This window comes from Odocoileus virginianus, unplaced genomic scaffold (assembly GCF_023699985.2).
Source record: "Odocoileus virginianus isolate 20LAN1187 ecotype Illinois unplaced genomic scaffold, Ovbor_1.2 Unplaced_Contig_84, whole genome shotgun sequence".
NCBI classification, from domain to species: Eukaryota; Metazoa; Chordata; class Mammalia; order Artiodactyla; family Cervidae; genus Odocoileus; species Odocoileus virginianus.
The window spans coordinates 1,034-27,218 of record NW_027224401.1 but is presented as its reverse complement, the minus strand read 5'-3'; the positions used below and the strand labels follow the sequence as shown (position 1 = coordinate 27,218).

Here is a 26,185-nt window from a genome sequence, read left to right as displayed (position 1 = left end):
TTAATAATTTAGTGAAATTGTACATGTCATATGTCATAGCAAATAATAATTTCAAAGGTCTGTTTAAAATTGTCATTCTCTGTATAAAGGACTTTGAGAACTTTCTAGAATGCATTTGTCAATAGGACTGAGTTTTTCATTTTTGTATAGCAGGTTTGAACACCATTACTCAATCTTTACATACCTCTTTTTATTCCTCCACTTATCCAGGCCCAAGTTGTACTTCCTCTAGTAAATTGTTCTGTGATAACTCTAGAATACATTGACTGAACTCCTTTTAGGTATCCATAGAATTTTATTGTTGATATTAAAATATTTTGATTCTCAAATTCAGGCTTCAGTTCAGTTCAGGTGCTCAGTCATGTCTGACTCTTTGCGAACCCCATGGACTGCAGCACGCTGGGCTTCCCTGTCCATCACCAACTCCCGGAGCTTACTCAAACTCATGTCCATCGAGTCGGTGATGCCATCCAACCATCTCATCCTCTGTTGTCCCCTTCTCCTCCCACCTTCAGTCTTTCCCAGCATCAGGGTCTTTTCCAGTGAGTCAGTTCTTTGCATCAGGTAGCCAAAGTATTGGAGTTTCAGCTTCAGCATCAGTCCTTCCAATGAATATTCAGGACTGATCTCCTTTAGGATGGACTGGTTGGATCTCCTTGCAGTCCAAGGGACTCTCAAGAGTCTTCTCCAACACCACAGTTCAAAAGCATCAATTCTTCGGTGCTCAGCTTTCTTTATGGCCCAACTCTCACATCCATACATGACTACTGGGAAAACCAAAGCTTTGACTTGATGGACCTTTGTTAGCAAAGTATTGTCTCTGCTTTTTAATATGCTGTCTAAGTTGGTCATAGCTTTTGTTTTCACAGAGCAAGTTTCTTAATTTCATGGCTGCAGTCACCATCTGCAGTGATTTTGGAGCCCCCCAAAATAAAGTCTGTCACTATTTCCATTGTTTCCCCATCTATTTGCCATGAAGTGATGGGACCAGATGCCATGATCTTAGTTTTCTGAATGTTGAGTTTTAAGCCAACTTTTTCACTCTCCTCTTTCACTTTCATCAAGAGGCTTTTTAGTTCTTCTTTGCTTTCTGCCATAAGGGTGGTGTCATCTGCATATCTGAGGTTATTGATATTTCTCCTGGCAATCTTGATTCCAGCTTGTGCTTTATCCAGCCCAGCATTTCACATAATGTGCTCTGCATATAAATTAAATAAGCAGGGTTACAATATGCAGCCTTGATGTACCCCTTTCCTGATTTGGAACCAGTCTGCTCTTCCATGGGACTCAAATTCAGGCTTAGTGTACTATTATTAATTGGTGCATGTTTTCTTGTTGTTTTCTTTGTAACATACTACCATTCCCAAATATATTGCAAGTTTCTTGAAATTATGTCTCTAAATTCTCTCACAGTAGCCCTGAGTAAGTACCTATTACATTGAACTGGTTATAGAAGAGAGAACTCTAAATGTAAAAGTCAACTCTTGGCATACATTCTGCTCTTCAGTTGGTAGGCATGTTTCTTTGTAGTTCTTCCAGCAGTTCTGGTTTTGAAGGTTGTATTATCTCCTATGGGAGTAAAATGTATATACCAACTGTCAATTGCTGTGTAAGAAACCACCTCCCAAAACATAACGGCTTTAAAAATAGATTTGCTATTTCTCATAATTCTGGGTTGGGCTCAGTAGGGTGGTTCATCTGCTGCATGAAATCTTCAGCTGGAGTCACGTGAATATCTGCATAAAGTTAGGTGGTCAACTGGGGCTAGAATGTTCAAGACAGCTATACTCCCATGTCTGGCCCCTCAGTTGCAGTACTTAGAGCTGGGGCAGGTGACCCTCCCCCTCTTCTCATACAGCAGTCTAGCCTGAGCTTCTTTACATAGCATCTGGTTCATAAGAAGGCAAAAAGGAAAGCTGCTAAGCTTCCTCAGGCCAGAAACTGAAAGTCATACAACTTGATTTCTGCCACATTCTCCTGATTTAGGCAAGTCCCAGAACCAGCCAGATTCAAGGGAAGGGGCTCCACCTCTCAATGGGAGGGGCAGCAAAGTCATACTACTGAAGAGCAGGTAGTGTGGGAGGAACTGTAGGTGGCCATTTTTCAAATAATCTATCACAGCATGATAGCATGAAAGAAATGTGACATCATCTAGATAAACTTTAAATTTTTTACATCTAAGAATGCTGAAGCTTAGAAAGGTTAGACGGCTTACCCAGGGTACCACAGCTGTTTTCCTAGACCTTTGCTATACAAATTATAGTTCCTGGACCAGTAGCATGAACATCACTGGGAGCTTGTTAGAAATACAGATTCTCAGGCTCCCCCAGACCTACTAGGCCAGCATCTGTCTTTTCCCACAATCCTCTGGGGCTCTGAATGCACATTAAAGTTTACTGAGAAGTGCCGTTGCTCTTTTTACTTCCAAAAATTGAGACAGAAAAGCTACCACCTACAAAAGAAGAAGGCTTTACAGTCAGAGGCTTGACTCAGCATGAAAAAGGCTTTGTTTACTTAGTACTTATTACATTTTTTTTTAAAACGCTGCCCTTAGATCTTTACAATTACTCTTGAATTTAATCCTTACAACAACCTTGAGGGGTAATTATGACTTCCATTTTACAAAAGAGGAAACTGATGCCCAAAGACCTGTACTTGTGCCTAGTGGAGCAGAATTCAATCCTAGGGTTTTCTGATTCCAGACTCCATGCTCTTAATTATGGGACTGTATATATTGGCAACTGCCACATGGCAGCAGCGAAGGAGTCTAAATGTTTAGAGGAAGAGCCCGTTAGAGGGGAGCCATGGTGTGTGGCTGGCTTGGTGAGCTGCCGCTTTTCTCCTGACGCCTCCCACTCCCACCGTGCCTAAAGCGGAGAGACTGGCATGGGTGTGTGACAGATGGTACAGCTCCGCTCTGCCATACGTGCACTGCTCCTCATTCCTGGGCACACAGCTGCTTGGCACAGGCCTTGCCTGTTGGGCAGCTGCCTCTGGAGGTGTCTCCAAGAGCCATTGCTCAGAGAGTGCAGTCCAGCGTTTTCTCCGCTTTCCCTTTCAGGCACATCTTCCTGCCACTCCTCGGGTCTCCACCTGAAGCAGAGAGCCCTGTTTGGGCTCTGACAGGGAGCCAGTGCCAATCCTTGAGCTGCACATAACAGGTGGCATGTGGATGAAGTGCATCCAAAAGTGGGCGAGCCAAGGCGAGGAGCAGGGAACAGCTCCTCCTGGAATCCCGCTTCTGGGAGAGCTCGGTGCCTGCCAGAGCTTCCTTCCACCAGCTGTGCGTGGGCTGGAAAGGCAGTTTCCTCCTTGCTGTTCCCTTTCCAGGAATGAGAGGGGAAGGAATGAAGAATGAGAACCAAGTGCAGGCAAGGGCACTCCTCTTCCCAGACCCAGAAGCCACGGGAAGGAGGGCAAAGAAAGAAAGCTCCAGAGTTCTTCCACATTGGAGTAAAATGCAAGATTCATATTTGCTTTGGTCCCATCAACACTTTATGCCACCACAGGATAGGTTAACAGTTGACATCTAATGCTAGTTGTACAGTATTAGCCCTGGTGCTATGATTATCCTCTCTGGATTCAAATTTATGTGCTGTCAGTTCTTTGGGTAATTTACTAGATCTTGATGAGCCTCAGGGTTCTCATTTGAAAACTAAGAGTAATAATTTTATCTCCTCATATGGTTGCTGTGAGTAGTAAATGAAAAAATACATGTAAAGGGAGTACATAGGCCAATAACTGGCAATTACTATGTTTTTGATAAATGGTATTTAGTAATGCTAAAGTTTTTGTGAGTGTAGAAACTTTGACTCGTCCACTGTTGTATCCCCAGCTCCCAAGACAGTTCCTGGCACATAGTAGTTACTTATTATTTGATAAATAAATGAATTATTTGATGAATGAGTTACTGACCAAATACTATAATATTTTGTGTGTTATTTCTGTGCTTGATCAGACTGCTCAGTAGCTTTAGGTAGAGGGTTGAGCACTTCCATATATATGTATGTATGGGTGATTGTGTGTGTGTGTGTGTGTGTGTGTGTCTATGAGAGTAAACAGATTTTTTTCAGATGCTGCTAAGTTGGTCGAAAATGATACTACTTTTTTTTTTTTCCAGAAGCTAACTAACTTTCCCCCTTCTGTCTTCCCCTTCCTTCCTTTGTTTCTTTTTCTTTTTATTTCCTGTTCTTATTTTGGCTTTGGCATTTCAATCCTGCCTCAGGGCCTATCTGAATAGATTGCTTTCATGCTCACAGTAGAGCAGAAATGAATAACATAGATGGAGACCCAAGGTCTTTGCCAAGTGAAATAGTACAACCTTTGTGCTCTAAAGATAGTTTTTCAACAATGCGCTTGCCTTTGTTGCCTTTGTTGTAATTCAAACTAAGCGCCAGGCTAGTCCTTCTGCAGCCCTCCTTGGGACAATGAGCATCTGAGGGAGTGGAGCTCCTCCCAGTCTGGGCTGTTGGAGGCCTGAAGGCTCTGACAGCCACCTGCCCCTTCACTCCTGCACGTGCTGGAAGGAAGACAGGACGAGCAAAAAGACATGTGTGCAGGAGGACACAACCAGAGGCACAAGAATCAGTGCATAAAAATCTACTGTGCAGAGAATTACTGTGCTCAGTAATTAAGTTCTGAGATGGCGAGACTGAGGGAACTTTCATAGTTAAAGAAAGGGCCTAGAATAAAAGACTAGCCTTGCGTTTCCTAGGGGTCTCCTGCTTTAGGTTAGAGATTGCGGAGCCCAACAAGGATCCTGGGCAGACATTGTTCTCTTGTCCCTCAGGTATCCTCTCTTTTCCTGAAGGAATGAGTTTATAACAAGGACTGGGAACAGGGTACTTCCCTGGTGGTCCAGTGGTTTGGACTCTGTGCTTGCGGTGCATGGGGCTCGAGTTCGATCCCTGCTCAGAGAGCTGTAATCCTGTATGCCATGCAGAAAATAAAAGAAATGGGAATAGGATATGCTCTTTCAGAAATGAAGCTGGGGAGACTCTCAGTCCTGGAGTTTGCTTCAGAATCAGTGACAGTTTTGTCACTGTACACATGTCTGGGCCTCAGGATTTTGATCAAAATTCCTGGAGGATCATTCAGTTTTGTTTATTATTTTATTGAATAACCCTTTTAATTTTAGGGTAATTTCAGATTTACAAGCATATTGCCCAGATAGCCCAGACAGCTTCCATGTAGCCCTCACCCCTTTCCTCTCAGTGTTGACATCTTAGGTCTCCATGCTGCAGTGGTGTTTCTAGCAACCAAACTTCGGACTAGATTTAGATTTCACCAGTGTTTCTACTACTCCTTCTTCTGTTCAAGGACCCCATTGAAATACCGCGTGGCATTTAGTTGACATGTCTCCCCAGTCTTTTCTGTTCTGTGACAGTTTCTCTGTGTTTCCTTGTTCTCCATGACCTTGAGAATCTTGAGGAATCCTGGCTGAGAGGATATTTCCTTTTTAAAAGTTTGGAGTTGACTCTGACTACAAAGGGCACTTTTGTTAGGAACTCCTTTCTATACAGCTGCTTGAGCTTGCATTCTCTTTTGCATATATTTCCCTCCTGAGTTCTTTATTAAGCTTTCATACTGTCTGTCAAGAATCTATGACATCTTGATGACAAATAATCTATTTTTGGTTAGGGATGAAAATATGTTTTAGCTAATATAAGTCAATGTAAAATTGAAATTGAGAATTTCAATTTCAAAATATCAAAATGCATTATAGGCACAAGCAGTTTGGTATAAGAATCTTGGACTAAATAAACTTCTATGGCTTTGGTAAGGATAATTGTCACACGTATTGAGTACTAACCATGAATGAGGTACTATACCTGGTGAGCTGGGTGTGATAAGGCATTTAATTTGGCCTGACTTTTTGGATGTGTCACCTTGACTAGGCTCAACTACAGTCCAAGGAATGTGAACTCAAAGGACCAGAAAGATTCCCAGATAGTTGTTTTGGACCAGATGATTCTTGCTCTTGCTTGGATAGCAGACTAGAGGAGAGCATGGTTTCTTAACAGCAGCACTAATTGATATTTGGAACCAAACAATTCTTCTTTGTAGGGCTATCCTATGCATTGTGGGATGTTTAGCAGCCTACACTAAATTCTATTAGCATCCCCAAGTTGTAACAACTAAAAATGTCTCCAGAAATTGCCAAATGTGCCCTGGGGGACAAAATTGCCCCCAGCTGAGATCCACTGGAATAGATAGAAAGTTAGCACAGGGCTGTTGCACTTGGTTCCAAGGTGAAATATTTCAAGCATAATGAAAACTCTTAGGAAGAAAGAATGAATGACAGATCCAGTCACTGCACTTGGTCAAGGGGAAGAAGGAGAGGAGTACAGAGGGCCTTGGGTTCATCCGATGTATCAGCCTGATCCTGTTAAAATCAACAAAAAGTTTTCTGAACTTGAAAGTTGGGCAGTTTTAGGATAACAAAACGAGACTATCTGGCTGCTGGTGGTGACACTGCAGAGACCAGTGGATGGGCAGATAAACTGTTGCGGTGTGTAGGTTCATCTCACTTTAGATTAAAATGGGGAACGTCTGCCTTTCAGTCTTCCATTAGTGCCTACCCAGGGACTGTGTGCCTTGTTCTAGAAACCTCTCAACCATGTAATTGGGAGAGCTCCACCTTGCATAGTCTGTTTCCTTCCTGCAGCTGGGTCAATGTTTATGGCTCTGACAGGGTTGTGTAAGCTTTCTGAGATTTTATAGCCATTTTAAAGTCACTGTTTATATTTGCACCTGAATCCTTTCCAGTATTTTGTAATCCCCTGTAATCAAGCTACCCTTCTGCTTTTGGTAAATATGTAAGAATTCAGAGAGTCTTTCCTCTAAAGAAACTGTGTCTTATGGATGCTCTTCGATGTGATTCCTGCATTTCAGACTGTCAGCCATTGAGTTCTGAATGATTTCCCCTGTGTAAATGCACAGACACCCTTCTTGAGCTCTTTAGGCTATCATGGTTTAGATAATTCAATTAGCTTTCCTAAATCTTAGTGGTAGATGTATTTTTAAGAAGGAAATTAAAACTTGACTATGTTAGTTGCTTTTTCCCACAGTGTTCCTGCCTGATCTTTCTACTCCCTGGTGCCAAGCTGGTATTTGCAAAGAGGCCAAGGTGATGTTAGAAGTCCTTGCTTCTTAGTTCATGTTAAGTGACCAGCACAGTGAGCCCTGACACAGCAGTCTGCATGTGACATGAGGATGGGGCTACTGAACTGTTCCCCCAAAGACTACTTAACCAGGTGATGCTGAAACTAGGAGGTGTCCTGGGGATCTTGTTGAAATGTAAATGTTAATTCAGTCAGTCTGGGGCAGGGCCTGGGATCCTGCATTTCTAGCAGGTTCCCAGAGGATGCCAGTGCTGCTGGTCCCCAACGGAACACACTTTGGACAATGAGGATTTAACCCTGTCTTTTTGTGGTTGGAAGTTTGGAAGCTGCTAAATTCAGTATCTGACTTAGCCAGGGTGTATTCCAGTGGTCATGTATGGATGGATGTGAGAGTTGCACTATAAAGAAAGCTGAGCGCCGAAGAATTGATGCTTTTGAACTGTGGTGTTGGAGAAGACTCTTAAGAGTCCCTTGGACTGCAGGGAGATCCAACCAATCCATCCTAAAGGAAATCAGTCCTGAATGTTCATTGGAAGGACTGATGTTGAAGCTGAAACTCCAGTACTTTGGCCACGTCATGCAAAGAGCTGACTCACTTGAAAAGACCCTGACGCTGGGAAAGATTGAGGGCAAGAGGAGAAGGGGACGACAGAGGATGAGATGGTTGGATGGCATCACCGACTCAGTGGACATGGGTTTGGGTGGACTCCAGGAGTTGGTGATGGACAGGGAGGCCTGGCGTGCTGCGGTTCATGGGGTCGCAAAGAGTCGGACATGACTGAGCGACTGAACTGAACTGAAGTCACTTAATATTTACTGCATCTTGTGTGCCTGCTCAGTCTCTTCAGTTGTGCCTGACTCTTTTGTGACCCCATGGACTGTAGCGCACCATGCTCGTCTGTCCATGGGATTCTCCAGGCAAGAACACTGGAGTGGCTTGCCATGCCCTCCTCCAGGGGATCTTCCTGACCCAGTGATGGAACCCTTATCTCTTATGTCTCCTGCATTGGCAGGCGAGTTCTTTACTGCTAGTGCCACCTGGGTGACAATTGCTGTTCCAGTTCTACTTTGAAGGTATGGTATGAAACGTGGGTGAATTGCGAAAACAGTATGTTGAGCAAAGAAGTCAGTTGCAAAAGAGTACATAGAGTCCAATTCCATTACATGAATTTCTAGAATAGGTGAAATTCAGCTAGAGTGACAGAAATTAGATCAGTGGTTTCCTGGGCCTCTGGTGATGGAGGGGTTGTCTGGATTTGTTAGGAGTGATAATAGTCCTTGTATTATATTTTAGAGATAATACTGATATGTTTATAAATAAATGATATAGTTCCTGAGACTAGCTTCAAAATAACCCACTGGGGAAATGGATAGAGGTATAACTAAAACAAGAGTGGCCATGTGTTGATAATTGTTGGAGCTTGGTGTTGGGTACATGGCCTTCACTGTCAGCTCAGTTCAGTTCAGTCACTCAGTTGTGTCTGACTCTTTGTGACCCCATGGACTGCAGCACGCCAGGCTTCCCTGTCCATCACCAACTCCCGGAGCTTACTCAAACTCATGTCCATTGAGTTGGTGATGCCATCCAACCATCCCTTTAGGATTGACTGGTTGGATCTCCCTGCAGCCCAAGGGACTCTCAAGAGTCTTCTCCAACACCACAGTTCAAAAGCATCAATTCTTCGGTGCTCAGCTTTCTTTGTGGTCCAACTCTGACATCCATACACGACCACTGGAAAAACCATAGCTTTGACTAGACGGACCTTCACTGTACTATTCTCTATTTCTGTATATGTGACTATTTCCAGAACACAAACGTTTTTTAAAAAGTGATTTTCTCTTCAGACTTTTTTTGTCACAGTGAAAGCTTTTCCTTCATGTAGGCGGTATTATCGCCAAAGACTGCTTTCACTCAGTTACTCAGCGTATGTTCCTTGTGCCCTGCACTGTGCTAGGTAATGGGGATCCATCAGTGAATGGAGCTGAGAAAATCCCTGCCTTCACAGTGCTTGCATTCTGCTGCAGAAGACAGGCAGTAACTGGTTTAGGTAATAAATAAGTAAATAGACTGTACAGTGTGTAAGATATAAGTGCCGTGGGAAAGCTAGAAGAGGGTAAGGGGAGCAGAAGTGGGGGGAGGGTGCGAAGGACAGATGCAGGCTCACTGAGGAGTTGGGTGCTGAGGATAGGCCTTCCTGAGATGACATTTGTATCAAGTCCTGAAGGAAGTGAGGGACAGAGGACGCATATGTTGGGACAGGGCATCCTAGGCAAAGAACAGCTGGTGAGAAACCTCAACAAGAGCAGCCTGAGGCTCAAGCCAAAAGGAAGAGGACCTTGTGACTGAGTGGTGTATGGGGAAGAGGGAAGACAGAAATAAGAGAGGAAATCGGTCAGTGAGGGTCCAGACCAGTCATTGTAATGACTAACTTGCTCTCAGACGGAGGCCACCTGCGGGTTTTAAGCAAGGCATGGTTCTATCTGACTCTTGGGTTGAGAAGAGATGCTCAGAGCAGGGGCAGAAGTAAGTGGGGAGGCAGGCAGGCAGGTGACTCCACTTGCCTGGACTGTCTCCAGTACCTTTTCTCATGTGCTGTGTGTCACTGGCTCCACATCCTATTATTTACAGCCAAGGATACTCTCCTGTTTTCCAGTCTCTCCCCCCCTCTCCATTATCCTTCCATTGGAAACACACTGCAGAGCCTGGCCACCCAGATGTGGTCCCTGGATCAGCAGCATCAACTTCACCTAGAAGAGGAGCCTCAGACATCCCCCATCACTAATCTGGGTGAGAGATTGTGGGGTGTTGGACACAGTGGCAGCTCTGGAGATAGGGAGAAGAAGTCAGATCCTAAAAGTCATCTGAAAGTTGAGCTAACAGGGTTTCCTGACCAGTTGTGTATGGACTGTGAGAGTACCAGTGAGCTAAGGATGTCCCCAAGGTTAGAGTCTGAGTGAAGGGAAAAAATGGAGTTGCCTTTGAGATAAGACTGTTGAGTCAGGGTCTAGAGGTAGTTTGACAGACCCTCCACTCTGCAGTGAACATAACATCTACCTGCCCCAAAGACAGACTTATGTTTGTGCAACAAATTCATACAGATGACAAAATGGCTTTTGCATTGTACTGAGGAATGCAGGAAGCCTGAACTATAAATTTGTAGGACATGTCTGTGATGTAGCAGCTAACGGCATCATGCTGTACATTTCTCTCCGTGGCACTCTAATTGTTCATGCCAAAAATGCACCTGGGTGATAGAAAGTGTATTTGTTTCCTTTCAGGCTAAGGCTGGTGACTGTAGCAAGAGGCATGTTGCAGAATAATTTGTTAGTGCAGAAGAAAATGGCTGAAGAGTTTATTGTGGGCTAAAACCTGATGTCAATCCTAATCTTATTTTCACTTGCTGTGACTCAGAAGTGATGTTGACTTTCTTTGCAGCTGACACTTTGTGCTGTCATCCTTCACTTTTATTTCTTTATTTTTGCTTTTGATTGTCACCCCCTTGACATCTTTCTCTCTCTTCTCATGAAAGCTAAGGTTTAAGGCTGAAATAATAGATAATATGTTAATGATTATTTTGTTGTCATCATTGAGTTACCTGATAACACTTTTGTTTTTAGGAGGAGTTTTGAACACGAGTACACATGCACTTAGATGGACTACTATGTGAAAGAATGTTTATGGGTCATTTTGTACTAAAAATAGAGAACACAATTCCAAATGGACAATATTCCTTCCTTTCCATCTCTCTGTTATTTGCTACCAGTATAGCATCATCCTTCCCTGAATCATTTTCTGCTATTACCATAACCTCATAATAATATAAAAATATTGGGTATTAAAGAATTATCCAAATGGTTGCTCTTTGGAAAAATACTCTGTTAGTGACTCAGGGGTCCAAACGACTGAATGATAGTCTTCAGGTCTGACAGGTGCCGAGTTCCTTGTTTATCCTTTGTTTTTTTTTATCCAATCATAAGCAATCCAATATAAAAGGTATGATAACTTAACAACTTATTAAATTTCCTTTCAGTGAGATTTGTTATTTAACTCTCACCACAGAAAAATAGAATTGGTAGGAATTTACTTTGTGTCCACATCGTACTTGGCATGGGAGATCATCTTCTTAAATGGAATTGAAATGGAAATGGTAGTGGCATCTTACTTCTCTCTCACACCCACTATGAGGCAGAATTCCCTGAAGGAAAATGAGTGGCTGACAAAAGGGTAAAGGTAAGGGTCAGGAGATTGGAGGTTATTGCAAGATTCCAGAGGAGTGAATAGGGAGGCTGGAGCCATTGGCCTGGTTGTGAAGCTTATGGAAGATGGGTGGATTCTGGACATGATTTTAATATGGGGTTAACAGGATTTGCTGATAGGATAAATATCATGTGTGGGTCTAGGATAACTCTGAGGTTTGGGGCCTGAATAACTGGAAGAATGTAGTTTATAAGCAGGGCACTCTTGGAGGCCTATAGGAAGGAAACTGAGGAAGGCAGGATTTGGAAGGCATTGTGCAGGAGACAGTTGCCATTTTTCATTTTGTTTATAGTCTTTGAGTGTGATTACTAGTTTAATGTACCACTGGATATCTTCCAAATCTCTCTAGTAAATGAAAAAGGCTGCAGAGATGAGTGGTATGTGTTTTATATGTCAGTCCTGAGCACAGACATCAACCCCAAAATGGAATATATTGCCTTTGTTTTCTAAACTGTAATATTTTCAATTTTAATATTTATTCTAATATAGCACATTTATTGAAAAGTTAAATGAAACTTTGGTTGAAGAGCAAATTAAAACCACGTTTATATATATAGTCTAAATTCCTTGACCCAGACATCCATTAAGTGAAACACTAGGCTATTGCAGAAGTGGTGTCATTTATTTTGAAGTGGTCACACTTATCCTCTCTGTCTTTCTCTTTCAAATGAGTAGGTATAAATCATTATCATCTGGTTTTTGCTTATTACAATATGTATTTCGATGAAAACCAGACAGGACTCTTCATCATGAAAGGTAGACTTCATAAAATGCTGTCTTATTCACTTAACTCACATCATTAAGAAGAGACTTTGCCACTAAGCTTGAGGCTAAGGAGGGTGTCTGTCTCTTTTATCAAATCCTGTTGATCCTTGACCTTTTCAGATGAAGGATAAGGAACAGTCTTAAAATATTGGCTGTAAGGAAGGCAAGAGTTGAATTTGGGTTTTAAATTTAGCATTCGATTTTGCCCTGCCAACATCAAGTCAAGTGGTTTCACACAATTAGCTGAAACCAATATTGAGCTTCCTGTCTTGGTCCTCACTTTTACCCTTCTCAGGAAGCAAGTTGGAATTGACTCTGCATCAGCCTTGACCTCCAACACTCATGGGAGGTCAATACTCATCAGCACCTTTTAGGAATATCAACAGTGACCATACTAAGACAGAATTGTTATTGATCCTTTGATTGCTGTTCTCCGTTTAATGTTAGGACTCTGAAGTCTTGACCTTGTCCTCACAGCTTCTGAACTTTTATGATTATGTTTAAAGATACACAGTATTATTGACATGTACAGAGTAAGTCTATTTTTGGTGATAAGGGAAGTAGCTCCTCAAGTAACAAGACTGTGTTTTCTTCTCCTACTTTCTGTGGCACACTAAGCTAATCTATCCAAAATAGTAGTGCCCCCTTTCCCTTGCCACCAAGAACTCAATTTTACTTAGATGGCAAAATATGTACCAGACAAGATGAGTCTCAGAAAGTGGTCTAAACTGGTGGTCTAAATAAATGCATGGTAATTCCCTTTGCTTTGGACAAATACTCCCTTTCTCAGCCCCTCTTATTAACTAGGTGGCCATGTGACTTTTGACCAATGAGACATATGAGTAAGACTACTAAGGGATATCCAGGAGAGATTTTACTGCCTGGCAACAGAGGGAGCTTGGAAAGACACTTCCTCTACACTGCACTTTCCCCCTTCTTCCTGCCTTGAATGTGGTTATAAGATGTAATACCTGGATTTGTAGCATCCATCTTGTAACCACAAGGTTACAAACTAAGGCAAAAATGCTGACAGTGACAAAGTGGAAAGATATAAATGATCCTGGGACCTTGGTGATTTTGTTGAACAAAATCTAAGGGAACAAGCTAAGAATTCCCTACCTACTTTTATTGAGGTAATAAATTATATCTACTTTCACATGATTAATAATTCTATTCCACAGTAAGAAACCTTCCTTATTGATTCAGCTTTTGTCGTATTCTTCAGGCAAATCATCCATATACTCTACTTTGAGCTGGGTTTAAACCCCCTACAGTGAAAGCAGTATAGAGGCCAAGGTTAACAGAATCATTCAAGTACTCTAGGAGACCCTGGAGTAATTACAGAAGCTTTGTAGTGCAGAATGCCAAACTGTGACACAATGTTGGGGCAAAGGGCTTCTGCATCCTTCTGAATGGACCCCAAGTCCGTGCTGACACTTTAGAGAGCAGCCAAAGAGAGACTCTTTGGCATACTTTTGGTGGGACCTGATAGGTACTGGCATCAAGGAGGCTTCTCCTAGAGACTCAGTGGGTAGGGTACAGAGACCAGGTCAGCAAGAGTGTGGAGCACAGGGTAGACAGCCGGGATGGACTGTAGCTGGCAGCCATCTCGGGGATACATGGGGACTGAGAGCTGCTGTGATGATACTAGCAGGAGCGAGAGTTGGAGACTTCAGTGCAGCTGCTTCACAAATGAGTGCTCTGAGCATGAAGAAGGTGGACAGTGCAGAGAAGAGGGGAAGGCTCTCCCAGGCCATGTCAGTTACAGAGGTGGGCTCCTCCTCAGAAACCACGAAAGAAAGAAAAATCATGGCCCTTGGTCTTCTCAGTAGAAGCTGACAGTTGGGGGAAAGTGAGTTTCTCTAAACCACTCCCAGCCTCTTGTTTTATTTTTTGCCTCTTAGTTTGAAAGTTTTAGTGTAACCATGTTGGCCTCACATCTTTATATTTATCTCAGCCTTAGATGGCTCAGGAGGTAAAGAATCTTCCTGCAATGCAGGAGACATGAGTTCAATCCCTGAGTTGGGAAGATCCCCTGGAATAGGAAATGGCAACCCACTCCAGTATTCTTGCCTGGAAAACTTCATGGACAGAGGAGCCTGGCGGGCTACAGTCCGTGGGGTCACAAAGAGTCGGACATGACTGAGCATGCAAGCAAGCAGCCTTAGAAGGTTACCTTTGGAAATGAAAACTCATGGTTAACACAGGACAAATTGTTTTCTCTTCTCGAGATCAAAAAGATCATTTACCAGAAAGATGTTTTCCTTCTGCCTTACGTCTAAATGATTGACACAGTGAACAGACAGTTTTAGTTTACTACTGCTCTGGTAGGTTAGATAGCAAATGACTTCTTGGGATAATAACACACACAAAAAATACAAGGGCTCAGATTCCTCCAAGGACAAAAATGCCACTTGACAGTTGAGTCCACTGGCCTGACAAGCTAGTGAACTTATCTTGATCTATGGAGTAAAAAAGTTCTATGTATACATGATGATAAAACAAGATTTGGGACCCTGCCTGCAGATTTCTTTTGGTCAAACAGACAATTTAAAAATACTCCATCAATCCTTGCAATATTTCTAGATGTGGAAGTACTTTGTTGCTCAATCACAGTTGTAGGACTTGACTCCAAGTTGCTTGTTTTCTGATATTTATGGCAGAATAAATGAGATTACACAAAAGAGGCTTCTTCTAGACAATGGCAAAATGAGGAAGGGAATTTATGGATCACCAACTCTGTGATGCTGTGGCTTTATAACATATTATTTCCTTTAATTCTGAGGCCATTACCTTTATCCCATTTTAGAGATAAAGAAACTAATGCTGAAAAGATTAAGAAACTCACCCGTAAAGGGGGCCTGTAGCTTTTAAGTGGGCAAGTTGAGATTAATACCTATATCTGCCTCTAATGCCAGTGGTCCTTGTAGTTCTATACTTTTGTCTAGCCTGTGCTTTATAGTTTTACTAGGCCTACATATTGCAGAGAGAGCTGGGCATATGCAAATTCCTGAGCCCTGGCCCCAGATATCCTAATTCTGTTGCCCTTTTGGAAGTGTAGGCAGAAATTCTGATGGGCATCCCCTCCCACTGTGATGCTGACTGTCTGAAGCCAATACTTGGAGGAGTGCTAGTCTGGACCTGAGGTTCTCCATGCTGGCTGCACATTGAGTCACCTCAATTACCAAGTGCCAATATTTGGTGCCTCACCTCAGATTCTCTGGAGTGGAGCCCAGGCATCAGTATGTTAAAGTCAAGTCCTGCCCCTCTAGGTCATGATCATTTTGATGGGTTTGAGGGTTGTGAATCTCTGGTCTAGATGTTTCTGATCTCAGTTTCAGTAGGGAGTAACTATATGATCACTAACTGTCCTTGCTCCTTCATAAGGCATGGGACTGAGATGGTTAATTTTATGTGTCAGTTTGACTGGCTAAGGGATAGCTGATAAAACATTATTTCAGATTGTGCCTGTGAGGGTGTTTCTGGAAGAGATTAGCCTTTGAATCAGTAGATTGGATAAAGAAAGTGTGCCCTCACCACTGTGAGTGGGCAACATCCAATCTATCAAGGGCCTGAATAGAACAAAAGGCAGAAGAAGGGTGAATTCTTGGCCTGCATAACCTCATGAAACAATTCCTATAATAAATTTTCTATTATCTGTGCATATCCTGTTGGTTGTGTTTCTCTGGAGAACGCTGACCAATACTGAACTTGACCTTCAAGATCTCTTTGAGTTACCTGAGTCTTAGAGGAAAACTAGTTGATATTGGATGGTTCATGGTTCAGTAAATATTTGAATAGATTGTTGCTTTCTAGAATTAAACATTTTGATGTCATTTTTCCTTTGGCAAATAAGGAAAAACTCAGTATTTGCATGTTTCAAAATGATTGTGTTTCAGCACCTCCTGTAGAAGAAAGATCAAGAATTTCCCCAAAGCTGTGAAATAGGAGAAAGACAGCAGCTGAAGATGGTAGATTGAGTGAGTGAGCAGAGGGGTGGTGAGACCTGAGTTCAAGTATCCTGTTTCACTGGGATTCCCAGCAAACACTGGAGAAAACAGATGTGGAGGAAAGAAAATGGGAGGGATTAGTAGATTTGATAATTATAATCATTTTAACTACTGTAGGCAGTATAACCTGCCAGTACATCCCAGAATTCTAGTTCTGCTAGGATTCTGTGACTTGAGGAACATGGGTCTACAATTCTGTATTCTGTAAATATTTCCTGGATGAATCAATTCCTCCAGATTTAGAGAAGGTTCATAAATGCAGGAAGTGAATTTGTCCTTTTTGTTTAAAATATCAATAAATCTAACTTGGTGAACTGATGGTGTGTTGCATGATGTCATTTGAATAATAACTAGGTAAGAATAGGACTGCGGGGGAAAGTGTTGGGGTGCTCTGAGTTAGTGGAATACCGCCTAGCCAGGTGTTCCAAACGTAAATGCCTCCAGAGGGCCAAACAGGCAAACTAGATGGGAGTACTGAACAGATATAAAGCAAAAAGGAATGGTGGGAACAATGAAACATTTGAGCATTCAGGTCCTATCTGAAAGCATTCAGATAATACATTTCTTAAAAAAACATTGTGTGGGTGAAATAAAATACATCCCAGGGCCACCACTTTGTAACCCCTGATTCAACAAAACCATTTAGTATCCTGTTGCAGGCTTATGTTATATACAGCTTTAAAGCCACAATCCTTTGATTATTGGAAAATTCTTTACAATTTTTAACAGTCACGTTCTTGCCATCTCTCTTCTCTCCCTGATAAAACAAAACTCAAAACATGCAAACAACCCTGCCTGTTCTTTAAACTGTAGCTAACCATATGGGAAAGTTATTTCTATGGATATTATTATTCTCTGTGCATTGTGCTGAATGGGGGAGAAAAATTAACCTTTTTTTATGTATACATTAAATAACATGGTGAAGACAAAACATATGCTGCCTTTGTCACTTAGATATTTTCACACTGATTTGTGAATAGTGTTCAGAAATTTAATTTAGTGTTATTTATTGATATGGATATCTGCCAAAGTTAAGCATAAATCTTCATGGGATATGGTGATATGTATGTATATGTATACACACACACACACACACAAATGCACACATACAAAAAGTAGAGAGCCTTCTAGCAATGCAAAACAAATAGCTTTCAGGATGTGCTTGTGTTTACTGCAGTTGACTTTTATTTCCTATTCCTTGGTGCTGTGTGCTGACCTTAAAAATGTCATTAGATGTTGACCTGTAAATATAAAGAAGAACTTGTCAATAAGTGGAATTGTATTTCTGAACACAGAGGTCAGATTCTCTTCTAAGCTGCATGCGGTTGCTTTGTGAGCTCATGGTATCAAAAAAGTAATAAAACAGCTTTTTTGAGAAACATTTTCAATTAGAGTGGTTAACCAAATTTTCTAATACTAGGAAGTACGTAGCATATGCTGCAGAATGGAACTCAGCAAAGCAGTCTTGTCCCTCATTTGTAGGGGTAGAAAGGCTGCACTATATTTTTATGGCAGAAAAGAAAATAAGACTATTTCAATCAGACAAGCCTTGAAGCTGGGCCCCTTGAAGCTGGGGCATATGAACTAGCTGTAGTCTCTGCCCTTATACGGAGAGGAATATGGTACAGAGCCATGTTGTCCAGTATGGTAGCCTCTAGTCACATATTGCTGTTTAAATTAATTAACTTAAAATCCAGTTCCTTAGTCACCCTGGTCACATTACAAGTGCTCAATACTCTGTGTGGTTAATGGTTACCATATTGGACAGTGGAGATATGCAACTTGTCCATCACTGTAGAAAGTTCCATCGCACAGTGCTGGTATAGAAATGATGAACTCACCTCTGGACTCATTGACTGCATTTGAAACCAAGAAGAGTTCTTGAGATCGCTGTGCCTCAGCTTCCCCCATTTTTAAATGGGTGATAATTATAGAGAGGGCTGCTGTGAGGATTAAATGAGTTTCATATAAAAAACTTTTATAAGTACCTGGTCCATTGAAAGGGTATATTAGATACAGTGAGGATATTCCTCAATACAGTAGAGGTTCAACAGAACATTCTGAACAATCTGAACACTCAGAAGAGGCAGCACATTAATTCTGCCACAGAGAGCCTGAGGAAGCTTCATGGATATGGTGACATTTAAGTTGGACCTAAAATGACGGATTTTAACAAATAAGGGAAGTGGATGGAAAGGAAAGACTAGTAGCCTGTGCAAACGCACGGAGGCATGAAATTATGTGGCATATCTGGGTAATAGCAAAATCGCCCCATTTTTCTGTGCAAAAGCTTAAAGGCAGAAGGTGAGGCTAGGAAGGCAGGTGAGGAAAGACTGCAATGCCCTGCCTGGCACACCAAGGAGGCCAGATTGTATTTTATTTAAAAAGTAAAGAGTCAGCAAGCAGTTTTGACATGACCCTATCTGAGGTTTGGAACAGTAACTATGGAGGTAGTGTAAAGATGGATTAAAGTGGAGGGGCCCAGCAATCAGCAGGAAAAGTGGGGATGAGATCTTGAACTAAGTCTGTGATCTTGAATTTAGACTGAGCGAGTATGGAGGTGGGAGAGAGAGGAGCGTAGACACATCGTGGGGGTGAGTCACACGTGGGGAGGTGAAAAGAGGGGACTCAAAGACAGCTCCCTGGGCTTCTGACTTGGGTGAAGATGCCCTTTCTAAAACAGGGGTTTCAGGACGAAGGTCGGGCATGCGTCTCCTGCGAAGCCTTCCTTGACCTCTCCAGCCAGTGCTGGCGGCTCCTGTTTGGTTTTGCCTTCGAGCTCTAGATGGCAGCAGCGGCCTTGTGCTGCTCTGCTTCTTCCTGCCCTAGGCTGTGAGTCTCTGAGGACAGGGCCAGGCGGTGTCCACACTGTTCTATGCCTTCCTGTGGGACCTCCCAAGGCCTTGTCCTTGCCAGCAGACACCCCCACCCACTAAGATGCCAGAACCTGTGTTCCCTGCCTCCCTTGCCGCTAAGGCTTAGACATAGACACGTGATTCATTTCTGGCCAAAGTGACTTCAGGAAACTATTGGGCCTGGGACTAGACAGAAACTTTCTTCCTTGACAGAGGAGCATATGGAAATAGAAGGCTTCTCTCTCCTTCCTGCTTTGAGACATAGTTCCATGGAAATATAATAGTTAGAGCTGTGGCTGCCCTTATTGTCACAGTGGAGCAAGTGTGAATAGATCATAGCAGCTGACACTGAATCCTGATATTTGAGGCTCTGGACCAAACATGGACTGCCCTTCTCCTCAGAATTCCCCTGACTCTATACATCCTCTTACTCTTGTCTCCTGAGAGGCAAACTTCTTCCCCAGTTGGGAACCGCTGCTCTAGGTAGATGCTGTGGTTATATGTCAAAATCTAAAGGGCAAATAATAGGAACTACGCAAATGTCTGTTATGATTCACTGGTGAATACATAAGAGTTCATCAAACAGGATTGCGTGGTGGGGAGGACAGGGCCCGTGGAGCGTGGGAGGCTGTCCACAGGGGTCGGGGAGCTAGGTGGCATAGGTGCTGCAGAGGTGTGATTGGTCTGGGCTGGGATGTTTCAGAAAACTCTCAGGAACTCAGGGCCAACAGTGGGAACCAAGTAATCATGCTTGGCAGTTACCATTGGCGGGGTCCCGTGACAGTTCTTGCCTACTTGAAGAGTTGAGTTTGAGGATAAGTGACTGAAGAAAACGCTGCCCAAATCAGAATTCCACTACAAAAACCAGTTTATGCTTCCACTTCAAGACTGTTGATTGAAGCTGCCTCATAATATCCCGTTCTCTAGGTTTTAAAGCTAAACAGTGTAGAGCATCTTTAGAAAAAGCCCTCCGCTCCTCGTCCTTGCTCCTCTGCAGAGCATCAGTTTATGCATGGTCCGGAGCTCAGCATCTGTGACAGCGCTGTGGTATCTGCTGGGTAACTATTAATATTAAACTGGTCTGGAATTAGTACTGAATTACTGGAGGACAATATGGCCATGAAGAATAAGGAAATGGATATTTATTGGCGAGTAAATCTCTTTTTAGCCCTATAATTCCTGAATTAAAAACAACACAGCTGGCATCCTTTTATGAAGCGTTACACAAACACACCAAACTCTCCTCCCTTCCACCGTCTAAATTCCTTCTATAATTTCCACACCCTGCTCGTTTTGTTTCTAATAAAAATAGAAAAATTTCCTTCCGGACCATTGAGATTCTACATTGCTAAGACCAGGGGAAAAATAAGGGAGGGAAAAAAAGCCAAGTATGTTTTCAGCTTCTGCAGTAACTGCAGGTTTTAATCAAAATTGATGATTAACACTAACATCTTTATTTAAATGCCAGCTTTGTTATGACAAGGAAACTCCAGTCAGCTACACAGTGGCCCTGTTAACCAAATGCAGTGAACCTGTCTTCTGGCCTGCAGGCTGGCTCCAACAGCCTCCATTCTTCCTTCCCCATCTCCACTCTACAGTCCCCATACAATTAGTCACAATATCTCTGTACAGTAATTAGTCCTGTTAAGATGAGTTTTGATTTAAAATAATGATTTAGGCAGCAAAAGAAAATGTCTCTTTTGATGACACTGATACATGCTAAGCTTTAATTCCCCTCAGGATGAATTTCTTCAATTCCTAAGAAGGATGTAGGAAGAAAACAAAATAACATTTAATGAAAACCTACCCTGTGCTTGGATTTTTCTCTCCTTTACTTCTCACAGCAACCCTGGGACACAGTTATCAGTGTTATTTGACAAACAGACAAAGTAAAACTCCAAGAGTTAATGAAATTTGCACAAGGCTATAGACACAGATGGAAAGAAGAGAAAGCGAATGATTTCTTGGGAAATTTTAGTGGAAAAGCCTAGAAATGGAATATACCATTCTATTCTCATTTCTTTGATGAGAATTAATCTCATGGTCCAAACTTAAATGCAAGGGAGTCTTAGAAACAGTTTTCCAGAGTGCCCAGGAAAAGGAAATATTGGTGTGCATTTTGTCGCCCACTGTGTGAGCACCTATACTCCAGTGATATGTCCCCATAAGAAGAGAAGAACTCATGTACACAGAGAAGGCCATGTGAGGATAGAAGCAGAGATTGGAGTGATAACAACCACAAGCTAAGGGATGACTGCAGCCACCAGAAGCTAGAAGAAGCAAGGATTCGCACAGTCCTGCAGACACCTTGATTTCAGACTTCTGGCTTCCAAAACTGTGAGAGACTAAATTTCTATTGCTTTTAGGCCATGAAGCTTATATATAGGTAATTTATTGTGACAACCGCAGGAAACTAATACATGAAGATGTGCAGAGCCTGTTCTGTGTCTTCCTGAGGAGTTTGGACATCATCCTGGGAGCAGGGAATGGGCACAGGAGGCATTACTGATAATCTTCAAGATGGAACTCTACTAACACAATATTGTAAATCAACTGTACATCGATAAAAAAAGAAAAGGGAACGCTCATGGCTCGGAAGGGTATCAGACAGTTACTGTAAGTCTGCCTGTGCTTGGGAGAGGGGGTGATGAAGAGCTGTGGGTGAGCCCGAGGTACAGTGGAGCTGGAGCTGTGCATCTGCCTCTAGAGACACTCGCTGTGCCTCGGCTCTCATGTCCCATAGTCTCTTCCCAACAGTGACTTAACCCACCACCCTCTTAGGGGATGTCTAACGGGCTGCCTTTATGTAGCTCCAGAATAGCCAGTTCATTACTAGAGGAAGGGGAGTTCATCCTTTTCAGTGAGTCCCTTCTGTAAAAGGCAGAAAGTTTGTAACCCTCTGGCCACACCTTGGCTCCTCTGGAATACTGACCTCAGAAATACTCTGGGTGCAGTGTCTGTGTGGGAGTGTCTCATTGGTGAGCCCCCAGATTCCACTGAGGGTTATTTCATTATTTATTACTGTATAACCAACCATCCCCAAATACAGGGGCTTAAAATAACAGTCCTTTTATTGTCTCTCGTAGTTCCGTTGGTTGACTGGGCTCAGCTGTGCGGCTCTTCTGCTGGCCTTTCTTGGGGTTTCTCACAGGTGTGGTCAGATAATGCTGGGTCTAGAGTCATCTGGAGGCTCACCTGGGACTCTGGGGTGGCCAGGCTTCTCTCCCTCCCCACGTTGTCTCATATCTCTCCCCTCCACTTGGCTTCTCCATGTGTTCTCCCCAGAAAGAGAATGGGACTTCTTGCATGGTGACTTGGGGGTCCTAAATGTGAGAGTTCTAAGAGAGAGAAAACAGAAACTGTGAGTACTCTTAAAAGGCAAGTCTGAAATTAGAATGGCTTGACTTCTGCTGCATTCTTAGTTAAAGGAGTGACAGTAAATCAGATTCAATGGACAATGAGAAATGGAGAAATAAACCTCCATTTCTTGATGAGAGAAGACCAAGAATTGGTAGCCATATTTAATCTGTCTCAAGACTATTTTTTTAAAAACTTGCACTTTTGTCATTTTCCTTAAGCGGAACAAATGAGAGAAGAAGAGGCACAGGGTAAGTATTCAGTTAGCCTCCAACTAATAAAAATAAATGAAAAAAAAAGTATTCAGTGAATATTTGATTAACAAGATTTATGACTACATGAATGCACACATGCAAACAGTCACCTATGTTTCAGAATTCCCAAGTCACTTTAAAAAGATTTGACCATAACAAGGACATTGTAATGAAATTGGCCAGAAATATTCAGTATTACATTAGAAAAAAGAGAAAAGCTTCTTGTTCTGGTGTGTGTGTATGTGTGTGTGTGTGTGCATGGTGTGCTCAGTTGTGTCTGACTCTTTTTGACCCCATGGACCTTGTCCTGTTAAGAGTATGATAATCAGCATGAAGTAGTGTTATTAATTAAATCATGTTGTTAATTTCAAGATGGCTATATACATCACAATCCTGAGCCCAGGGAAAACACTGTTTGCCCCTTGCCATTAGGTGGGAGATTTGCTATAAGGGGATATTAATGACATTTAGGTCCTCTTTTAAAAATGAATTCTAATCTAGCAGGTAAAACTACTATAGGCATGAATTAAGAAAGATGGAGGTATTCACTGAAAAACTTTATGGAATTAAAAAGCTTTTAAATCAATATATACATTTTCATCTTTACTGAGTAATTCTATATTCACAATCACATTATTTTCATTGCTTAACTTTCTCTAAGCTTTACCTTTTTCTCTTTCCTGTGATAGGAATCCTCGAAATCATAAATTTTCTACTTTCAGATATCATGATTGCTTTAATTTTATGAATTAAATACTGCCAGTTATATTAATGATTCAGGCAGCATACAAAAAAGTTTATCAGCAACATTATCAATCAGTCGTACTTCAATAAAGTTTTTTAATTGATAAAAAATATTTTTTAAGTATATCAAGATGCTGGGGGAATATTAATAACTTTTTGGGAAAATTTTATTCAAATTGAGAGATTTGTCAACTGTTCAAATGATTATGTCATTTTAAAGCAGAAATCTTCAGCTATATAATGGGCAATGAAATTCTTCAACATTCACTACTTTGAGTAGAGTGTCTCAAACCAGTTTCCAGATATTAAATACCCAAAACAAGTACTGTTCTCCTCTCTGAGCAAATGGAAGTCTCCTGAGGACCAGAGAATAATACAAGAAACATTCAAAAATGCCTTGAACTTAACATTCATTTTCCTTGGTACCTTCGTCCAGCCTACTCGTTGCCCATGTCCTCCTCTCCCTGAAACTCATGTCTTTGGCAGGACTAGCCCCTGATTCCATACTCAGGCTCACATCTTTGGCAGGACTAGCCCCTGATTCCATACTCAGGCCTACTTAAATTCTGCCTGTAGCACCAGAGTTACCTTTCCTGACGACCCTTGCTAAAATATCATCCCCATTATTCTAAGTTTCTTCTTGATGTGTACATTGAGTGATTGGTTTCCTCTTTATAATTTGTCTCTCTCTGCTGAGTGCAGGGGCATTGCTTTCCACTGCCACCGTATAGTTCCTGGCATATAGCAGCTGCCCAGTGAATATCTGTGTATTATTCATAAGACCAAATCCCCAAATGCCAGCACAGGGGTTGAGGGCTTAGACACTTCAAATTCAGGTACATGTTTCCACAAACGAGAAAGATAAACTGCCAGTGTAGGTCCTAGATTCTAACATGGAGACATCTGCCCCAATTGTGAAAAAGACTGCCAGTTTCAGATTGGCCTCATTATTCATGGATCATAAAAAAGAATTGTTTCTTCCTCTTGGAAGATGGCTTGTCAGCAGTATTTATTGTTTTGTACTAACCATCCCCTTGCAATGCTCCTCATGAAGATGGGCTTACTGCCTTTCATAGCAGTTGCCTCCCTTCCATTAGCCATTCTCCTTTTTTGTATTTAAGCTATGAGCTAATCTCAGCAACCTCAAATGATTCGTTGGAAATATCTTTCATTTGGATCATTGAAAGTTTTCCAGATGTGTGGAGTTGCAGTAAACCAGGAAAAAGTCAGCAGAAAATCAAACATTATATTTTATTGCTGCAAAATGATTTTCAATTCCTCCTACACCCAAATCACTGCCCAGAAATTCCAGAGAATCAAAACCCTTACTGTTTCTCAGTACCTCCACCATCAATTCTATTTCAGAAACCAGTTGTACCCACCTATTCTCAACTGGGGAGAATAATTGTGTGCATTTGTCGGACTGAAACTGAGTTTCCAAAATATTTGGTGACATTATTGAAGTTAGTTTTGTTTCTTTAGGGATGATCAATATAATGCTAGAATAAATGTAGCATCAAATTACTTTATTTCAGTGGCAGAACTTCTAATTATGATTCAGTTGATCAGTCTGGTGCTAAGCATGCAATAACCTTGCCCTTTTGTTTATGTTTGCCTCTGTGCTAATTTTCTTTTTAAATTAAACTCTTCAGTAGAAAGCTTAAGGTGTGGAATTTTTATTTCAGTTAAGTAGTCCTGGCTTATTCATGACATATACCCAGCTCTCCTGGCCCATTGCCAGTCATACTTAAAGGGGGATGAGCTTATCAAGATGGTTTGACAATGCCAGGCAACCAGTCTGCTGTCTGATAGTCTTAATTTCAAAGAATTTCAACCAAGAGGTGTGGATTTAGTCTGGTGTGCTGGTAAGAAGAAAAGAACCCTGCATGCTGACTGGGTCACTCAGTCAGCATTGGGTACTCAGACTTGAAATTGCAAGGATTTTGTCTGTTTGCTTGCCTTATTTGAGTATACCTAACTTTTAAAATAGGAAAGTGTGCTTGAGTTCACACTTAAGCGTGGTTCTGCCAACCTGCATGGCAGTTGATCTAAAACAGAAACAGGAAGTTTGAAGCTGGAAGGAACATCTTGACATTCAGCGTCTCCAAGCACAATACCAGTACATAATTTGTTGAGAAATGAAGAGCATCTCTCTGGCTGCTTGAAACAGTGGTTTCTGAACTATAGCTCTACCCCCTCCTCACCCCCAGGAAAGTCTCCATGGTAAGAGTGGTTTACTTAACTCATGAGGGAGACTGACTTTCATTATAAACGTAAAGAGAGCATTTGAGAAAGTGTTTTCTGTTCCCACATGAGAAAGTAATGTGTTCTTGACAAACATAATTGGGTAGTATGCAGTATTTTGAGACTGTAACTTGATGAAGGAAGACTTTGTCTTTTCTAAAACAATTATTTGTTTGTAATTATTTACATATCTGCAAGCTTATAAACTCTTTGAAGTTATGACATCTCTTCCACTTCTGTATCCCCAACCTAGGACAGACAAATTGATTGCAATGTGATTGGTCTTTTCTTGTGAATGCTGAAGGTCAGGTTCATCCACATATACAAGTTTGCCAGTGAACTTTGGCCCTTTGTGACACTGAATTTCCAGCAGTACAATAAAGTAGTGTTGAATTTTTTTTACAGTACATTCAGAAGGTTTTAGGAGATGATTATTATGTGCAGTGCCATATGTTTACCTGTAGGCCATTCTGGTATTTGCTAGTAACCGCATTCCCCACAGCCCTGAACACTTGATGAAATACAGAAACATTCTGCCCGTCCTTCCCTACAGTTAGCCATATGCCGCTTCAGA

The 26,185-nt window shown here is 41.9% G+C and overlaps 1 long non-coding RNA gene across 1 annotated transcript in view; it reads left to right on the top strand.

The window, feature by feature from the left end:
* Positions 1-16,475, top strand: part of LOC139034252 (uncharacterized) — a 51,086-nt gene extending 34,611 nt beyond the window's left edge. The window contains exons 4-5 of the long non-coding RNA XR_011486668.1: positions 9,779-9,912; positions 10,404-16,475. This is a non-coding gene — a long non-coding RNA (uncharacterized lncRNA). The remainder of the gene's footprint in view (positions 1-9,778; positions 9,913-10,403) is intronic.
* Positions 16,476-26,185: the final 9,710 nt, after the last annotated feature.